Source organism: Lathamus discolor, chromosome 12 (assembly GCF_037157495.1).
Source record: "Lathamus discolor isolate bLatDis1 chromosome 12, bLatDis1.hap1, whole genome shotgun sequence".
Taxonomy (NCBI): domain Eukaryota; kingdom Metazoa; phylum Chordata; class Aves; order Psittaciformes; family Psittacidae; genus Lathamus; species Lathamus discolor.
The window spans coordinates 9799925-9821286 of NC_088895.1; positions in this window are offsets into that span (position 1 = coordinate 9799925).

The window sequence follows — 21362 nt, forward strand, 5'->3', positions numbered from 1 at the left end:
GAAACAGTATTTTGATTCAGGTATTACATAGTAAAATATTGTATTATTCCAAAAAGCAATGGGATATATTTCAGGAGAGAGACTAGCAAGAATTCTAAGTTTAGATAGATTGGTTTCAGCTTATGTAGCAACCCAGTTTGATCTAATTGTCCTGTTATTGCTCTGAACATTCATTCCTGAATTATGCAGAGAATTTGGGTTATGTGATTTAGTGTTGGATTAAAAAAATGTCACAGCTTAACTTTCTTTAAAATAGTATAGAACTTTGTTCACAGTCAACGAAGTTCATTATTTTTTTGTTCAAAGCCCAGCTGCAGGCCTGGAGCATTTCTCATAAATATCAGGAAGTACCCGAAGCCACAGTCAGGATTAAAGAGTTGATCTGAACCTTAGATCTCAGCTTTAAAGCTGTAATGTACAGTGAATTTGGTTTCATGGTAAAGGAAATGGTAATTGCTGAAGTATGTTTTCTTAAGTTGCAAAATCATTTTTGAAATGTTTTCACTGAAACCTCTGTCAGCGCTGTGCATGAGAATGAGTGGCCTTGCAGCCCAGCATTTATGTGCGACCACAGCACTGAGTTTGTGCATTGGTGCCACTGATACAGGGACACCAGGATGGCTGCTCCTTTGTGCACACTATCAGGTCCACAGTCACAGTCTGGAGCGCTATCCAAACAAGTGAATTAACAACTTTAGTACACTATTTTAAGAATTGCTTCTGAAAGATGGGTCAAGATCTTGGTTATCTGGCAAATACACTGTCATGAGAAGCAATAACACAAATGCACAACTGATATCCTTATTTACAGAAGTGCGGAGCAAATTCCTCAATATAGTAGTAAAGTATTAGTAAAAGCACTTTGCTCCTGGCTCACTACAAATACTGCATCTGGTCTGCAGGGATGAAAGGAGTGGAAAAGCACAACTAAGTTACAGACGCGTTTCTACATGTCTCCTACACCTGGGTAGCTGCATCAACCAAACCACACACCCTGTATTCTGTTTCCACAGCAGTTTATTTAATCAGAATATTTTATTGCATGAAGGCAACTGTCTTTATTGAATTGACAAGAAAAATAAAATACGAACATTTGGTGCTCCCTGACCTTTTTCAAAGGATGTTGCATTTAAACATGTACCTCTTTCCACAAGTGGCAGCATTTACTCATATTCTATGGCTTCATTCCTAAGTGATCCAGATAAAATATAATTAAGACTGACTGCTGCACTCTTGAAAACTCGACTTTCTTGTGTACTTCATATAGCAGGCATAGAAGGTATGCTTCAGATAGCTCTCACACAAATAGGAAGCATGGACAGAAGTATTATCTGCAGTCTACATAAGCAAAGACACATGCCTGTTTTCACATTTCCAGTGAATCTATCACAAGCTGCCTATAAAAGCAATAGGTTTTAGTTAGGGTGCTTGTGAATTCGTTGTTGTGATATCAAAACCCACCCCCAGTTCTGTGGGATTCCATATAGATGGATGTTTTAAGATCCTGACCAGCAGTTGTACACTTCCTTCAAAGATTCACAGTTTTTAGAAACTTTGATAGATCATGTCAAAGCCATCAGTAAGAGTTTCTTATCTCTTCCTCCTATGTCTGATTGTCAAGACCTAAAGTCACTTTTGTAGTCTTATACTGCACCCTCTCTACAACAACATGAATATTTCAGTGGTGTCTTAGCATTTAACTTCACTCCAGATGCAGTCTAGTAAGTACCTTGAAATTAAATGCATTGCTGCATAGTTAAGGATGTCATTTTAAATTATTGAACAGCAAAATAATGAAGGCTTGATCCCAATTTTAAACCTTTTCCTTAAATCTTCTGCTAGCATCTCTCATTTAGAATTAATCAATCACAATGATTTGATATATAATACAGTAAGTTAAAATTAATAGGCCTCAGTCTCTACTGTTACATATTTAAAGGGAGCACATTTGTCACTATGGAAAGATATTCCTCCTACATGTAAAATGAATTTAAAGCAAGCAGCACAGAATAAAGTGATGCAAAGATTGCATGAGAAAGAAAAACAAGTGCATTGTTTCATTGTGAAATGTTTCAGCCTAGACCTTCCTCTCAGGGCACAGGAGCGAGGCAATGTGCTAAACCAGAGCCATTGAGGAACTGGGAGCACAAGGTATATAAACATGTTAACAGAGGCTGCTCTGGTGCGCTGATCCCTCTGCAGCAATGGCATCTGATTTCCGTGGTAGTGGTCGTGGTGGGGAGGTGGTGGTGATTGAGAGAATGAGAAACAATTGGAATGGCTTTTTTTTTAGGTACTTCCTAAGTATGGCTGTAACCTCACATACCAAAGATGCATTTCAGTTCAGGGTCTTAATATATTTCTTACTGCTTACTGTAACACCAGTTTGGTTTTCATATTAGCTGTCTTTCATTTGTGTGCTTGAATTACTGACAGAGATGTCAATAACAGGGGAATTCACAGGAGTTATTATGTGGACTCTGATGGGAATCAGCTCTCAGAAGTGAACTAATTTTGCTGTAGATAGTATGAGCAACTGTTTTTAAATAGCCCTACCTTAGCAGCTGGGTCATTCTGGTAACCAGTAGCAAGCAGGGCTTTGTATATTGGGAAAGTGGCAGGTTTCTGCAGAGCTCCTAATTAATTCTAAGCACTCCAGAAATAAACACATGGATTTTAATTACCTAAATCACTTACGTGACAAACTTTCCACTGAGGTACATGGAGGAACTGTGTGCTTATGGTGTACAATATAGAACTTGAATACCAAACAGATACTGGAATCTCCTGCTTAGGTGGTGCCTGTTCTTGAGAGTGCCTAATTTCATATGCACTTAACTTCTTGATTCTCAGTTTCCTCAAGCACTCCTAGTTAATTTTTTTGTACTTTCCCAGCATAAAATTGTCTTGACAAAACTGATCCTGAACAGTGACTGATCCTGAAGGAGCAGCTTAGGAGAAAGCAGGTCTCCACAAGCCAGGAGCATGCAGTCTGTGGGTTACACCCGTGACAGTACAGGCAAGATACCGAAAGGCCCATAAGAGAGAGAGTAACCAGGAATGAGCAGCAGTCAGTCAGAATATTTTGCGTTCTGAAAAACTGATTTCTGTGAGCTCTCAAATTCAGCCTAAGAAAAAGATACGTCGGCTACATGGGCTTATTCCCATAGGGGCAGCCAGACCTTAGCCATTCTTCATCTTGGACATCTTTCAAGTAAGTGCCTGATTTGCATGAATTACCTGTGAAGTGACTGCACAGTGACATTTCAGTCAAGAAATGAGGAAACAAGAGAGAAGGACCATGCGCATCAGCTCTGCCTTTGAAAAATCTACATGACTTGTATGATCAAAAAGGATGGACACCACTATTTGAAGACAAGAGCTAGAGGGCATTCACTTGAGAGGGGGTTCAAGTGGAATCTAAGTGGATGACAGTACACTCTTGAAGCCCTGAACAAGGCCAGGAAATAATTTGTGAGAGTGGCAGACAACAGGACTGCAGCCTCCTCCATTGCATGTGCTACTGCACGTGCTTCAGGTGATGTGATACGGGAACTACTGTTCCTCTGCAGAACTTTCCAAGCCTGCATCCATCTATAAATGCAAACATTTATAGATGAGGACAGAGGGAGGCAGTCCAGCATGCAGATGTTAGGCCGGCTACTTGGGACTCCCCTTGTGCAGGAGAACTGTGGCCAAAAGCCAGGCATATTTATTACCTTGTGAACCTGGTTTTTAAACTCAGTGCAAAGTTTGCAATACTTGGTTAGTTTCTATTCTAGCTGTAAACTCCTTGAAGTGGGTCCTTTCAGTGACAGAAAAATTATATGGTGTCCAAATCTGCAGGAACATCTCTGGGATGGTCTGGGAACCCCCGTAGGGTGTTGGGAATGTACAAATCTCTGCCCGCCAGTGTGCAAGGAGAACACAGACAGTGTTTTGCTATGTGTTATGTACACACAGACAGGCAATAGTCAGCTCCCTGAAATGTAGGTCAGAAATGCCCACTACATTCAGACTTCCGTCAAGGGAAACAAAACCCCATCCAGAACACAGAAAGATGTTTGAAAACAGGTTCCCTTTCACCTTGCTTTGTTTTGTTTTTCTCACTCTCAAACATACAGTAACTCCTGCCTGACACTGTGCTGTGGAAAGGAGACTGGCGGATGCTTTAAAAACACAGTGAAATCTTCCAGCCTCCCAGTAAGATAAAAAGCCCCAGCTTCCAGCCCTTAGAAGTCATTAAGTACATTTTTAAAGATTTATTTTTGTTTTTAGAAGAACAAAGACTTTTCCTAAACTTCAAGAGTTTTTAATGGTTCCCACCAAATTCAGGTTTATGGTCTTACAATGACAAAGAGAACATGTGGTTGTACAGAGCAAAAATTACAAATCAGTCCTAATACCAAGCCAGAAAAATCTCTGAGCCATTGCAGTTTTTCTGTACTGCTAGTAGCAAACAGGAAGGTAAAGGATAGAACAGTGGTGCTGGAAGACTGATCAGCATTAATCTGAAATGAGCTACAAAATGAATCTTAAGATTTATCATTTGTGATTAATGAAGAAAAATCCATGCTAAATTCTACTTCCTTTCATTTTACATATCCCTGGCCCGACCAATGAATCTCATTTCATTGATTTGATCTCATAGAGTGCATTTACCCCTATTTCAGCCAAAGACACTGGTGACAATAGTCTTAACTAATGGCCTTGTGACAGCTCCCTGATCAAAATCAGGTTTTTGCACTAATTTTTTAGCCTGGTGTTTCCTTATTTCTGTGTGACTCACTTCTCTGAGAGATGCTATAAATAGAAGTTCTTTTAAGCAAAGGAAGGATGCCTTTTTGTACAGGATGGATGCTTTTCCTGAAACAAAGATGATCAATCTTGCCTTGGACCCATCAGCAGTAGCTTTCAAGGAAAAATAAAATAACAATCATATTTATTAGCTGGTCTCCAACTGCTGTTGTTGCATTCAGGACTTCCATACTGCAAATTTGCTTTACTCAGACTGTGCTGTTATTTCATCATTGTCATTACTAACCTTTTAATTTCCATAGATTTTCATCTCTAAGTATTTTAATTAAGCAGAAATAATGGACTAGTGAATTCACTTGATAACACCTCCTGAACCAAGTACAAGATGGGTGATGCTAGAAATGCTTACTCTGTGCATTTTAGATAGGAATCATGAGCTAAATGTCATTGCTACTGTTCAGGAAAGCAAAAAGAAAAAAAAAACCCATAATACAAAAAAAATATATATACACAAACCATATATACAGATTCACTTCCATTTTCCCTTTCCCCTTGGCTTCCCTGTCAGCTCCAATGGAAAACTGGAGGGATTCTATGGACCATTGCTCTTGGAACAGATAACTACCTAGATGCTACCTAGATAATTAAAACTGTACTAATTTTTTTCCTTAAAGCTGTTTAGCAGATTCATTACAATGACTATATTGATACTGCCTGACAGTCTGTTTTATTATAGCCTAAACAGATGCTAATCCTTTACTTAATTAAGAAGATATATAGATTAAGGCAGATGCAATGTCTGTTTGTAACAAAGAGCCTGCCCAATGTTTTTGGAAGCTGACAAAATATAAGACATGTCACATTTCAGCCAAATAAAAAAAAATGCAAGTAGGGCATTAATCCAAGGCTTTTGTATTGTGCATTTCAAAGTTTGCACCCAGTGGGTGGGGTAAAAATAAATCAGGGCCTCCTATGGTGAAAATATATTTCGGATTCAAGCATCTAGGATCTGACCATATCTTCTGCTCCCTAGGACTGTCAGCTGCTACAGGGGTCATCTGATATATACCTCTTTTTCTCACTTCTGAGAATTTTTAGCTTGGAGTGTGTTTGAAAACACTTCAGAAAAAGGGTGGAAAACACAGAGTGCCTTCTTTGAAATACACTCCTTTGTTAAATTCCTTTCCCAAGGGTAAAGAGACTCTCAAACACCTGAGGGCAACAAATGACTCTATTCAACCCTCTCACAAATGACCTAATAAACTCCCAAAGGGTTACAATAGCTTATTTGTCATCATTTCTTGTCAGCTATTTATAGCACCAATGTAAATGAAAGCAAAACAATAAATACCTGAGTTATTTTCTTTATTTTGAAGATTCTTTAAAGCCCAAATGGTGCTTTACAATTTTAAACCCCCAATAATTAATTTTGCAATTGAGTTTAATATAATTCTCACACATCTTATGTTATGTTCAAAAAAGTTTGTATCTACTTACATGCAAAACATGTGTCACCATTTTACTCACCTCCCTTAGAATGCTTGCAGGTAACAACTTCCTAATTTCTGTTTTGTGTAACTTTTAAAATGTCAAATGCCTGATGGACCCTGTTACAAATGATCCTGGTCAATGAATTTACACATGGACTTCGGTGAGAAAGCATGGTGATCAATATGATAGCAGAGATCCTGATCTCAGTAACAGTAATTTGAAGATATAATAACTCCATTGTATTTTAAATATGTTCTGAATTCTTATCCATGTTGCTAGCCATTGCATGGCTTTGGCATGTATCAAATACAGATGTACTATCAAATATATAATCATATATTTATCGCATCAAGCAGATGATGTACTTATGTACATGGATTCGCTGACTTGAGTTGGGTAGATACATGTTAAATGATTCTAGGACAAATGGCTTTACCACTATCTCTAATGCTTTGTAAGCAATACCTAGGAAGTGTCACCATGCCTCTAGGCACAACTGAATAAAATGACTGAGAGCTCATTAAGTTTTCTTTTGGTGTCTCCTTTGTTGCAATTTATTTGCCCAAATCAGTTCAAGTCAGTGGAGCTGTGCCAATTTACAGTATCCTGCTAAAGTGGCCCTAAGAAATCAAGACACATAGTGTATTCTCTAAGTTGTCTCTAGAGTATTTTATGTGGACTGCATAATTTGTAATGCAGCACAATATGTAAAATATGTCTTTCCATCTCTTGCAACATCTTTTGCAATATCTTTTGACTTATCAGCTTCATTGTCATCCCCACCTCCTTCATATATTTCTTTTGATGTCTGTGATGAAAACACCCATCTCCTGGCTGCAGGAGTCAAACATCCTGGTTACTAGTTTCACTGGTTCGTATACATATGTATATATGCACATATATCTATGTATGTATTTAAATTTTTGTCGTTATGACATGGATTCCTCCTGGGAAAAAGAAGAAAGAGGCAGAATTCACATGAGGCAATTCTGAATGGCACTCAGATACTGCTGTGGTCATGCTGCAGCAGACGCCAAATTGAGAAGAGTAAGGAGGCATTAAGGGCTGTGAAAAGAAACATTCTTGTGCCCCAAACAAGTTTCAGAAACAGGCACATAAATCCTTAACTTCAGTCTGCATAATTTCTTCAGCATCTGTCTAAACCTGGATAGGCCTAAAATCATTCTTTGACCACTTAGTTTCTACATCCTCATAGTTTTGTTTTCTAAACAGAGGTGGTTGAGCAGCTGGGTACTGCTCCTGCCTGAGCCCTCCTGGAACACAGGACCTAGTAGGAGTACAGTGCCGATTCCTGAAGGAACATGCCAGATACACATCCATAGCCTTGAGCTTGGCACAACTGCAGTGTTTGTGGCCACCTGTATTTTAAAATAACACATCTGACTTTTACATGCCATGGTTTCATGGTGAGAAAGCTCAGCAAGGAGGTATAGGTTCAGAAAACATCATTAGTTTAGATTCATTAGGAATGGGAAACTGGGGGTGCCCATGTAGGTGTGAAGTTCTTCTTATCAAAGTCTGCGCAGTGCTGTGCTGTGTCTGTTACTCCTAGTAACCTCCTTGTAAGTAGATTAAAGATGTCCCCAAGGAGAAATATATTTCACTAAAAGTACCAAAGAAGAAAAATATTTTTTCAGAGTTTTCAGGGATGAAAATAGGAAACAAAAGAGGAAATTTAGCTCATGGTAGCTGTTAATTTTAAGAAGAATTTATGATCTGATCATTGCATCAAATCATACTTCATAAGAGTGAATCATCTCATCCAGTCTCTGCTATCTACAAATTAGGAGTTCCATCCAAATGAGTTATCTGGACTCTTTCAGTGGGGACAGTATATCTAGAGGATATTCTTCTGCATTGTAAGTATTGATAGAATGGTCACGTTCTGCAGGTGCTGGTTTCTTTCCATTAGTGATACATTCCTCTAAACTAATCATCAAGGTTCATGCCTGTTTCAGATGGCTAAAGTAAGTCTGCCTTTTGGTAGACATTATAATTTTGTGTGTAGTCAGTATGTTCAAGGAAAGAGGAATGCCTTCAGGCAGCTGCAGACAAAGCAGCAAAGGAAAATATATATGCTCACTAATATCTGGAAAAACTCTTCATGTTGCAATTGTATTCCTGTATCCATAATGGCTTTTGGGACTGAGACCCAGGTTTGTAGGGAACTCGTCTTTTGTAAGATCAGATGGCAAAAAAGTGGGCTAGATTTCAGGCGCACAAAATTGTCTGCTATTTACCTTTGTTCTGCACAAGGAGAACTCCTTTTCAATGATTCTGAAGCATCATCTAATAGGTATGAGTAATAATAGCAATCAAATATTACAAACATACACAGGTAGCTAATGTCAAATAACAAAATATAAATAAAGAAAGCCTGTTCAGATATGGATTCAAAGTGCTAACAGCGATGATGATGAATGTTATTGAAATACTGTTAATGCAGACACATGCTAACATATGTGCTCTACATCTTTTCTAACTTAATATATGATAAACAAAACATCAAGCAAAACATCAAGCAGGCCTAAGGAAAAAGAACAAAAAGGCTGCTATAATACGGCCATAATACAGTGATAAAACCGAATGCCTCTCCAAGCCTCAATTTAGGTATTTAAATGATCTTTGCCTTAAACAATGGTTGTAAGCAGACAGACATATGGTAAATACCTCCCAATCCATTCTGTGCTATTCAGAGTGAGCGAGCTGGTCAGGGAGGGGGAGGTTCGGTATGAAAAGTGATCTGGTGTTATGTACACTCAAGTAACCCCTTCATGGGGAAGAAGAGGGAGGGGGAAAAAGAAAAAAAAAAAACTTTGTGAAAAGAGGGGGAAAAAAAAGCCTTGCAAAGCAAAGCTGAACACTTTGCTGCTGTGCAGCGAGAGTGAGGAACGGTCCCCCCTGCCGGGGAAGTTGATGAATAATCCGCAGATCTCAAGCTGAGCCTTGGGCTCCGAGCGGCTGGTATCCCATACTAACACTAATCAACCAGTATGAAACATCCATTTTAAACGCAAATGAGGGGGGCCTTTTCAAAGGAGACCCAAGGAGGGGAGGGAGGGGGAGTTCAAAGCTCAAAATGGTGCTTTCTTTCTCTCTCTCTCCCTTTTTTCCTAAAGAAGACAGAAATATGGTTGGTTATTATCTAAGTTATTGCTACAAAGAATTTTGAAATTAAAAGATAAGCTTTCAGAGGAAGCTCAGTAATTTTCATAAAGAAGGACTTAAAACAGATGTGCCCTCTTTAATCGGGGTGTGCTTGAAAAAATACAAATGCATTTTTAACATAGCAGGGGGAGAAATCATATGGTTACACATTTGTCTCCTGGGCAAAAATAATTAAAAAAACCTCTCACTGCATGAAGCCTCTCGCAAATAGCCACCACCAGAACTTTCTTATCTAGCAAAAAATCGGGTGGGTGATTAGCCACTGTTTAGAAAGCAGGAAAATGTCTTATGTTGTTTGCTGGTTTTTTCACTCTAGCTTTTTCCTATTCAAATAACAGCTAAAGTGAATTAACATCTTCATCAGGGTCAGTATGGGACTGCCAGTAAACCCTAATATTTACTGATATACTATTGGTTGGTTTTCTTCTCAGTAAACTTTTTCTTATCATTTCTGTGTCCGGGAGCATGCTGTGGCAAATAAATTCTCTGTCCAAAGTCTGGTCTCTTACCTGTCTTCTGGCAACAAGGGAATGCCCTTACGGGTTCTGCCCAGGAAAAAGGGTGCCACAGAGACTGTTTCCTTGAATAAAGGCTAGGCACTGAGATGTTAAGGATTCAATTCTTTCTAAATGTCCTTCCTGACACTACTAGCTTTGCATGAGCTTGTTTTCCTAAGTCCCCGCTGAAGGAGGGTGCCTTTTCGGTAGGAAGTTATTGCTAGAATATAGCAATTATTAGCAAGGATAAATTAGCAAGGAGCTAATTTAATTTTCTGGAATAAACACAGCAATCTTCATAACAATCCTCTCCCCAAGAAAACCACATGTTCTGACTGGTTGCTCAACTACAACTTGTAACAAGTCTGACAGCTGCCACGGGAAAGCTTTTATACAGCACATTACTGACATGTTTTGTTAAGTACACAAAGAGCAAATAATCCTGCAGCATTAAACCTGTGTACCTTTTGGCTGGAGTAGCAAGAAGTTGTAACTTCTTCCTTTTCAAGAATGCCTCTTTAAGTGGCTCTTTCTGAGAACCACCCTTACACATATTTCATACCTGGCTTTCAAGTGCGGAGGAAATCTCCTGCTTGTGTCTGAGGGAACACATCAGCACCTCCTAGATCTATGCTTTCTTCTTGTTGCATCAGAATTGTTTCAGGCGACAAGAGGTGTCTAGAATGATCATCACTGTGGGCCACCCCATGACTGATTGCACAGGGGGAAACATGGACCTGTGTCCTTGAAGTACACCTTGCGAAGAGTCGCCTCGAGCGGGTCAGCTCCTGGTGTGGCCCATGCAATGGGGAACCAATCATTCCATAAGCCCTCTTTCCCAAGACAGTTTATTTCCTTTCACCCAGGAAACAACTTTAGCAAAGCAAGCTTTTCTATTGCGACCTGAAGCCTTCAAAGAAAAGATAGGTCAGGAAGGTTCTCCCTTATCAGTTATCAGGCCCAGCAGAAGTTTTTTGACCTTCGAAGTACCACGGGAGCCTATAGAGAGAATCTGAGGCAGGATGGTAAAACACATTTCAAACAGCAGCAAGACAGGCAAGGCGTAAATGGCTATTGCACTTTTCCTTAGGCAAATACAGATGGGAGCCTTCTGTCTACATGTGGACGGGCTCCCAACATGATCCTCTTATTTGGTATGAATATATTTTTTTATGTTAAATGCACATATTTAACAGTGCAGTCACATCAGTTCAGATATTATTTTGCAGTGCACAGCTATAGTCTGGAACCTGATACTGCAAATCTGATGGCTGTAAATATGCTGTGAATTTTGAAGGGAGTTGTTTAGCTATGAGGAATGTGGTCCTTCCATTACCAGTTATGTCAGCTGACAGCTGTACTCACAACTAAGCCACAGAACAATAAAACAGCACCTAATTATTAGAGGGAGTCAGGCACAGCAGGAGACCTGCTTTGACATTTGCCCATTTATGACTTAAATATTATGACCACCCAGCAGTAAGAGGAAAGCAATACAATCTTTTGACATAAAAAACACCTATTATCTAGTTTTCCTTTTGCATAAGTACCATAATGTTCTCGATACACACTACAGCTCTTTCAGTGAGAAAGTCAGAGGAAAGACATTTGCTGAAGAAAAATGAGATGCCAAATGCAAATGTTTCTGTTCTCATCATATAGAAATTATAGGCTTGAGGTATGGCAGTAGCCTCAAGAGTTATGTTCCCTTTTCAGTAAACATGAATATTTTCATTTGGAATTCTTCCTTTAATTTCATAGCGGTATAGTTTTAGTATAACAGAAAATGATGCTGTATTCTGCTCCTGCATTGAAGAGCCCATTTTCAGGGCTGAACGATCTCTGTACTAACACTTTATGTGTTCACACTAAACCAGCTGCTTCCCATAAATTGTTTGTGGATCATAAAGTCGATCTTCTTTATGTCCCATGTTAGATCTCATTCATGACCAGCAGCCTGAGAATGGACCAAGTTAACAAAATCCTGAACACAAATAGCAAGCAGTTGACCATGATTCCCTTTTGGGTAAGCCAGGCAAAGAGGGGGACAAGAACTAGAGTGCCCATAAAATGAATTGTTGTCACCTCTCAAACTACTGGTTCTCTACCCTGCTCTGTAGTAAACTAAATAATAGTATTCTTTAATAATAAAATCTGAAAGTGTTTTGTAATGCTGATGATAAACATGAATTCACTGGAGTTTTTTGTTTGTGTTTTGATTCAGGAGTCTTTCAAGTTCTCTGGTCTTCACTTAATAGCTTGCCTAGCTGATAAAGTGATGCTGCCGTGTCAGAGCTATTATAGTGGTACGCATTCAATATGGATACAGTATGTCAGTCAAGCATGATGTGCAACTAAACACAGAAACTTAAGAGTTGTTGTAACTGATGTACCTCTACATTAAGGATTATAATAATGTATTGTGCTTATTTTATACAATTTTTCCTTATATAGACAGGAATTTACTACAGTTTTGCTGTTGTAGCCCACTGCAATATTTACATTTTACAATTCTGGAAAAAAAGCCAGCTCTTGTTTGCTGTACTCCTATGAGATATCTCATGGAGTGAGAAAGTAGAATAGCATTTGGGCCAAAAACTCAACATATTTTAGAACAATCTGCTGCCCTGCGTACCTCTCAAATGTCTTTGGAATTCTTTTAATTCAAAGTTCTTTTAGCTTCTTTCAGCTTCAGCACAAGTTAATCTTATAATAGAACAACACTCATTAAGAAAATGTTAGTTACACTGTAGCTGTGATTAAGACTAGTCCTTGATGTTATAAAAGCAGTACACAATTTTCAAGATATAATTGATACCCATGATGATTTATTCGGTCTATGCACACATTTTGCTAAATCTTTTAAACACTTTACATTTTCTTTTTAGGAAACTAATTGTTAAAATGGAGTGATTTCTGCAGATTATACACATTTTATGGTCAACTTAATTTCAAGTTCCATTATGTAGCATATTAAACGTCTCTTGATTCTGTCTATGCATTGGTTTGAGTTGATACAAGCTGTATAGTTCTTAAGTGCCACTGACTGCCTCTACAGAACAATAGTCTACCACTTGGATGTCCTACATTTGTAAAATAAATCAGTGCATTTAAGCCGTATTTGGTTTCTAGTCAGTTCAGTATTTGTAGCATTAACACTTTTGATCTGTCGTATCAGTTGTAAAAGAAAACAAGTATGAAATCTCCTTCATTATTTGCTTTTAAAATGTAATTGAATTCTACAGCCAAGTGCATTAATCATGGTTGGTTATTTAATAGAAGTTTTCAAATTTGTGAAGTACTTTTTGAAGTTAATGTTATCACCCTGTTTTTCTTAAGAATGATTATTTACAGCCAGTTTGGATGGGGCTACCAAGCAGTGGGGTTTTTATACTCAAGCTAGAGAGAAGTGGGTCATCTGGTCTCTTGATTTCTGTAGCATTTGTCTGACATGGAGTCTCTGGAGAATCCAAGTCAGATCAGAAGTCATAATTCTTGCTGAAATGAATATATTAGTTAAAGTTTGCTTTCATAGAGTATTTTGCAGTTATTTCTGAATGCAGGCACACCCTGTGATATTTTGCCCATACACAAATGATATTATTGTAAAATCTGCAAGTTTAGACAAGTACTTCCTCATTATTTGTATTTTAGGTCCTCCCAGACTCATCTTTTCCTCATGCTGACTCCACTTCATGCTGGAGATGTCACTATTTCTGTGGTCCTAACTCCTTCCCCAAATGGAAAACTCCCTCCTTGGTTAAGATTTAGCTGCAGAGAGGAAGTGAAGGAACTGAGGAAAGGTATAGCAGCTTTGTTTTGTTAGGAAAGAAGGCTGAGAGATACCTCTCTCATATCAAGCAGAGATTAAACAGAAAGGGCAACACAAAATAGGGAGGAAAAATTTTGTCACAGAGTGCTCTCTCAGCATAAAAGAGTTTAAAGGAAATTATGTCTGTAGGTTTCCGTGGGACAGTGGCAGAGCTGTGCAGCTGTGGCAGAAAAGAAGCAGCACCAGGTTCAGAGCAAATTTTGGTGGGTGGGTACATGGCCTGTACTGGGACAGCCTCTTCTTGATTTCAAGAATCTGGTTTATGTTCAGATTTCTCAAACTCAAGAGAAAAAACTTACAGCAAGTCAGTGAGAAGATACTTTCAATGTTTTTCCTCTTTGTTTTTCCTCCCCACACATTTCTGGCGATCTAAAGCAGTGATTCAGTCCTAAGGCAACCGGGAGAGGTGACTTTCCATGTAACCTACAAACATCCTCATTCTGGTTTCATCTGGGCTTTGTCTATGTTAGCACAACTGATGGCTCTTCATTTGTTTGCCTTGCAGTGGAGCCAAAGGAAATAGTCACTCTTATGTAAGAGTGGAATGGAGCAAAAGAAAAAAGAAGCATTTGAATAACCAGAGTAATGGCCAAATATACACAGGCTGATCAGTGAGGTGGAGATCTGTAAAACCATGGTGAGGAAGGATGGTTCTGCAAAATCATCAGCTTCAGCTCCATCTTTCTAATAATGGAGCTATTTATTACTAGAAAATGCATTTTAATCTCTTACATCAGTATTAATTTCATTCAAAGAAAAAACTTGCCCAACAAGCTTATAAACATGATCGTTTCCAAAAACTGAATTGTCAATTTTCCAGGACCTGAATCCTCTAGTGCCAAAAATGTGTATTCCTGTATGCCTGTGGCCATAATCCTTTATGTATGAGAAGGTAATAAATAGATTGTGCTTCTAATAGGAAAAAATGAAACAATATTAAATGATTCTTCAGCTTAATTAAAAGCATAATTCTTAAAGGGGCAACTAGACTGAGAAACCAGACTGTCTGAGAAGAAAAGTTTATAGATGTTTTGCATGTCCTACCCTCCGTTCAGATACCGGATCCTCACTGAGCAGCAATGGTACTACACTGGAACCTGTGCCAGGTTACAGCAATAATTGCAAGCCCCCCAGGATCCAAGCTCAGAAATTTTTGTATGTTCTCAGGAGACAAAGATGAGTGATCATCAAAGGCAGAGGAACACAGCATGACTGTCATAAGCCTGAAGTTACAACTTAGACATGCAATAGAAAATATCATTGGTACCTCTCCAGTGCATAGCCTGTAGTAATTAAAAACTTGATCCCTGCTGTTTTATCATCTCATTAGCAATGGGGGCACAAGACTTTTATCCTTGTTTGTCAGGAATCAAATATACCAGAGGAACTCTGATTATAAATTGATGAAAGTAAAGTTAAACTTTTAAATAAGAGCAGTTTCAGTTCACAATGTTTTTAAAGCTGATTAAAGAGATCTCATTCCAGTAAAAAATAATACCTAAGTCCAGCACAGATAGTAGAGGTCATCACTGGGAACAGGACATGAAATAGCACTTGGAAAAGTGCACAGACTTCTGAAATGTGCTGGTTGGGAAGTAAATACAAGCCCTTTCAGATAGTCTTAATAGAACAGGTTTCAAACTTCTGATGAATTTTAATTCTTCAAACATTTAAAAAATCTGAAGTTTGTGATGGTTTTCATTACATAGTTATTGTACAGTGGTGGTGTTACCATGTCAGGGAATAGTGTGGCGTTTCAATTCTATTAATGATCAATTCTGTTAGTAACAGTAGAAGTGGCTTCCCCACAAATACCTTGCCAACAACCAATTCAGCATTTGTTTCAACAGTGCAGGATTGTGGGCTAATTGAAAGCCTCTTGATATCAATGCAGAAGGTCCTATTTACTTCTGTGGGTTTGGGATCAGTCCCTTTAAGAATTCTTCAAGTAGTTCCAAGATGGTTCCAGTTTTCCAGAAATATTATCATTTTATTGCATTTTAATGCATCTCTGACCTGAGCAGTGGAACCAGCACTGAACTGGGCAGAGACAAATTTGGTGGGAGAGGACTGACAGTAACATTCTTTTCTTTTGTTTGATACCATCTAAAATCACATTTCCCCCCCTTTCTTTCTCCCATGAATCTCTGTTTCTCCTGCCCTTTTTTCTTCTTCTTCTTCTTAAGATCTATGACTTTCCTGTCAGAGCTCTAACAGGCCAACATATCTGAACTACTGTGCTGATTTTATTAACTAGCTTTTTATCCCAATGAAAAAGCTGGACCTATGCCTTTTCATAGCGAGTAGGAAGCCACCCTTGATGTTTTGAGTCATTATAAGAAAGGATACCGTTCATTATTTCAGAGCAATGGTGAATCAAATGTAAAGAATCTGAATAATTCTTTTCTTTCAACCTGGCAGAAGACAAGTCCTTTAAAACAAGAAGACTAATCAAGAACTCAAGTACTTTTTTCAAGTGTAAAAGGCAAGCAAAAATGATGATACAGTAACTTCTTATTTTACTGTGATTATAAGAAATAAAGTTATCAGATTCAGCAGAATTCATTATGTCTGAGCAAACGATCCTACAAAGACAGAAGAGAATTACATGTTGAACTAGATTCTTTCACAGAAAATTGCAACTTTAAAATACTGTTTTTACAGCAGATCAGTGAGGTGGTTGCTTAAGTAACCTCTCATCAGTGTAAAAACTCAGAATTACTCCAAAGGAAATATGCAGAAGTAGATAGGTTATTTTCTGAAAAGTTACAATGAGGGATTTATTTTCAAGATGGAAAAAATAGACTTTAATTTTTGACCATTCAATTAAATTGAAATGGATCAAACAGACAAGTGACAATAAGGAGATCTCTTTCATAATGAGCATAATTGGTTTATTGAACTGTACAAACTGTGGAGACAAGAACTTAATGGGACTCTATGAAAAAACAGATACTTCACAAAAAGTTTTGTGTAATTATGCTAGCTGTTTTTTAAAGGGATATAAAACTTTATACTTCAGGGCATAACTCTGTCTCACACTGTTGTGGCTCGGGGAGAAATCTCTCCCCGCAAGCAGGTTACCTCTGGGTTACTAACTGAAGCATTCCTTTTCCCTTCCTATGCAGCATCTGTTACTAGGTTTTCTTAAAGACAGGATACTGGGCTAACTATACCACTAGGCTGATCAAGTATGGAATTTTGACTATTCTCTAAACGAAAACAGAACTCAGCAAAGTGAAGAAGTTTCGAGCAGTGGGATATTTTTTCTGTACAGGGATGTTCAGTCAGAATTGCATAGCTCCTAAATGGAGAAAGGACTAAGAGGAAATGTGTTACCGAAAACAAGGTATTTACCACTGATTCCTGAAAACATACTTAAGAACATATGTTAAAAGCTTGAAGACAATGAGTCCAGATAGTTGGATAGATAATGATATAGGCCTTTTACAAAAGCAAAAGCCAAAATAATCTAAAATCTTAACTATGTGGATACAGATATGTTCCTGTGGCACATGGCAAATCTGAAATCTGCATGATTTCGTCTTAGCAAAACTAACATTTCCTCTTACCATTCCTAGTGAAATACACTGTACAATCTCCCAAACATAAAGTATTTTCTTTTTTATCTATGCACATCTAAAACCTCCTCTATTTGTTATGATCTAAGGTATGAATTGTTTTTCATAATAGTGCTAACAATCTGTTGCGCATAATTCTAATACTAAATCTTGGAACTCTTGATTTTCAGATTAAAGAGAAATAGTAGAGAGAAAAAAATAAGTCTGCCACCAAGTCACTTTGAATCCTCAAGCTGAAAATGCAGATACCTCAGACTAAGTTAACCCACATGGACCAGCATGACATTTCCAGAATATCCTTTCTTCAGCCTCAAACCTTTAAATTAACAACAGTTGAGGAATGCATCATGGTATGTATGCTGCAACTAAGGAAGAAATGGTCTGACAAGATCGCCATTCAGTTCTACATTTAACTTTTCATAATGGTCAGTATTAGCAGGAATGATTTATCACACTAGATTTGGTCTCAGGTCTCTGTGAGGGAGCATTGCTAGAGGAAAGAAAAGGAAGCCTGTTTATTCATTTATGTCATTTTTCCAGGGTGGCTAGTAATCTTCATATTAGGCTGAGTGGTTTGCTTCAGTAACTTTCTATTTGTTTTCCCAGCTTGATAAGAATAGAATGTGTACATCTGTTGAGGGTTTCTTGAATAAAATATTAAAATATAAGCTATTTCTATTTCTTCCATCCCTTTCTTTAACCCATTAATTCATTAAACATTATCCAAAGACATCTATGAAGAAGTCTTATTTTCTATGCATATGCTCGGTGTTCAGGGCTATGTGCTTCTGTCAGTAAATCTGAACACATGATGGTTAAATGAAAGGAAAGCACAAAAAAAGAGACATCATAAGCTAAATAGTCCAAATTCTGTCTTAGAGGATAGAAAGAAAGTCCAAGAAAGAGGGGTAAAAGAATTAATTCTCAAATCTTTAGCAGTTTTCCTACCATCAGTTTCACTGGAAATTGCACCATACATGGGTTATTATTTGGTCATGCTAGTTCTTCCACTTCTACATGAACCCTGTTTCCTCCCATACTCTGTTCACAGGTATGTAGCTTGATAGCACTCCAGGAAAGTAGGGAAGCAGATTTTCTGCAGAAGTCATGGAGCAACAAGGCCTGAGAGAAAACTACCCTGAAGCACTCTAGAAGTGGCTGGCTTCCACGAAGCTTTCAGAAATACAAAATCACTGCCAAGTTTACAAGAGTCTGGAGCACAAGGCAGTGGCAATCGGATCAACATCCTTTTCAACACCTGGCAAGTCAGTGGTGGAAATGCTCTGAGCACAGACAGTGAAAAGCAGTGCTATTGCAAGGTGAAGCTGTACTTGTTAGCATCATACTCTTGAATTATTTTTTATCAGTACTGTGGAATTTCCTGTCCCTTTGTCCAAATTTCCCATCCAAGGAGAAACTGTGCAAGTAGCAGCTACTGCTGTCACCCTTTGACTTCAGCCTGGATAACATTCTCTGTGCCAGAGCTGATCTCCACTGTGTGCTTTTCTTATCTTGAAACCGAGGTTAGTGCATGTGGGAAAACACGCAAAGAGTTTCCATTAAATTAGTAAAACTAATTGTTTACTCAGGCAACATTCAGCGTGAAGACAGAAGTGGCCATTACAGTGATTCTCTCAATTGGCATAAATTGCAGCAGTTCAGTGGAAATAAATGACAGCAGTTTGCATCTGCTGAGTATCTGTCCTTCTCTATTTAGCCATTAATGTCTGTACTGGTGCAGTTCTAAAAGCTTTTAAGCAGTAACATTTCTATTACAAGCCAAAATGCACTACGACCACTATTTTAATATGAATTTGTGTGACGTATCTCTAGAGGCATGTGTTTTTTCCCAAATGGACATAAATGATTGATCACCTCAGCAAATCAGTTCCTTTTAATGACAGTAAAAACAAGTTATAATTATATATTGTTAGTACCAAAACATTCATCTAGTTAATTCAAGTTCATGTGGATATACCACATAGCTGCATTCAACCTACGCCATTCAGAAACTTATAGAGAGCTTGTACACTTTAGATACTCCAGTAACGCAGCCCCCATATATCATTAGTGCTTGCACAGAATAATAGGTTTGCATATACAGTAGCTTTTTCCCATGGACACATACATATGAATTACTTGTCCACTGCTCCTTTTTTTGTGCAACCCAGTTACTCCCATGAGCTCATTTTCCAAAAGGATTGTACAGTGAAAGGAAATATAGTAATGGCACTGGAGAGAATATACCTTGCAGAAATGTAGCAATTGCAACACTCCAACTGGGATTTGCAATAAAGAAATCAAAAGATTCCCTCCAAAAATTACCAGAAGAACTTTCTAATTCCCTGATCTACCTAAATGCAGCTGGATAAGTAATAGGAAAAGCAAGTTCCACCTCCAAATCTGCCACAAGTACATGTGAATTGTTTTGTTGCATAATTCAGAGTAATCTGAAACTACATATCCAATCTTCTTGTTTGTATTTGTGGAACTAGCAGGCTACTTACTAAGCCTATGTCATGAACATAGTGTAAAATCCTTGTGGCTAACTCTCAGAGATGTTGAGCACCACCCACTGCTTACATTCTGTGTCTGCTCCAAGACCCTCTTCTTTCAAATTGTGTGCTTGGTTAAAATAAGGAAATCAAAGCTCACAGCAGTATCTCTGAAGTATACTTGAAATTCATTCTTTCTAGTTTAGCCATACTAAGAAAAAAGAGTGATAGTTCAAATACTAAAGGAAGATGAAGCAAATACTGCTTGCTCTGAGATTCAAAATGTTAGGAGTTTCTTACCAGACTACAATGTACACCATGTGAGATCCTGTATAACAGCCTGGCATTGGTGATACCAGGCATACTTACAAGCCAGTTACTATGGGTACAGCAAGGGAAGACCACAGAAGCCAAGAACATTACAAAGACCCTTGTCAGGACGTCTAATACTCACAAAGAACCACAGCCAAGAATAGCATATGCTTGCTGCTCAATGCGGACAGCCCTCTGAACAGATAGGCAGCTGCACTGATGGCATGTACTCCTCCTGCCCAAGGGCAGAAGCTATGGAGACAAAAGAATTCAGTCTTGAAGACCGTGGAGATACCTGTTAAGAGTCTGAGAACCAGCATGTTTCCATTCTAGGGTTTCCAGGATTCTAAGCAGTTTTGTTTCCACCAAAACTGCAGAAGGAGGCAGGAAGAGGATGATCAAACCATGCAAAATCTCAGTTTATTCTTGATAGGCATTCACATTGTGATGAGTGCTGCATTTGGCTTTTCCCTTGGGGCATCAACAGCAAAGCCTCATTGGCCCGTCTTAAACTGGCGATTTCAAAGCTGCCTGCAGCATTTGCAGGCCTGCAGAGCTCTCCCTAAAACCTGTGTATGGTTTCTCAAGAGGATTGCTCCCTAAATTGTTTTTGTTCTTTCACTACACGACAAGTGGTCCAGATTAAGGCTTGAGTGCTTCCTGCAACTATGGAATGCCAGCAAAAATAAAACACATCTTAAACAGGGTGAGTACTAGGTCAAGTCTATCTGCTGTAACAACTGTCTGAGCTGAGCAGAGTTTAGAACAAAATCTGGAGTACAGATCTCTTTCTATAAACAAACTATAAACAGTGTCACAGAGAAACTAAAGAAGTCTCTTAAAATCATATATGTACCAGCAACATATAAACTGGGCCTGCTGTACAGCAGGTAAAACAAACACCTATCATTACCTCTTCTTTTTTTTTTTTCTTGGCACTGCTATTATTTAAAATATGTCTCTTTCTTCTGAGATGAGGAGAAACACTTCATTCCCAGGCACAGAAGGGGAACTTCAGAGATAAATATGTTTCTGACTCACCCAAATCAAAGCTGACCCTGTGGTTGAAGTTGGTGATAAAAAAAGAGAGAGAGCAAAAGAAAACTGTTCCCCTTCACTACAAGAGGAAAAGAAACTTCAGCAAAGATAGTGTAAAAAAGGAAAGAAAAAGATTGCTCACCCCCGACCGTCTCTTTTAGGATCTTAT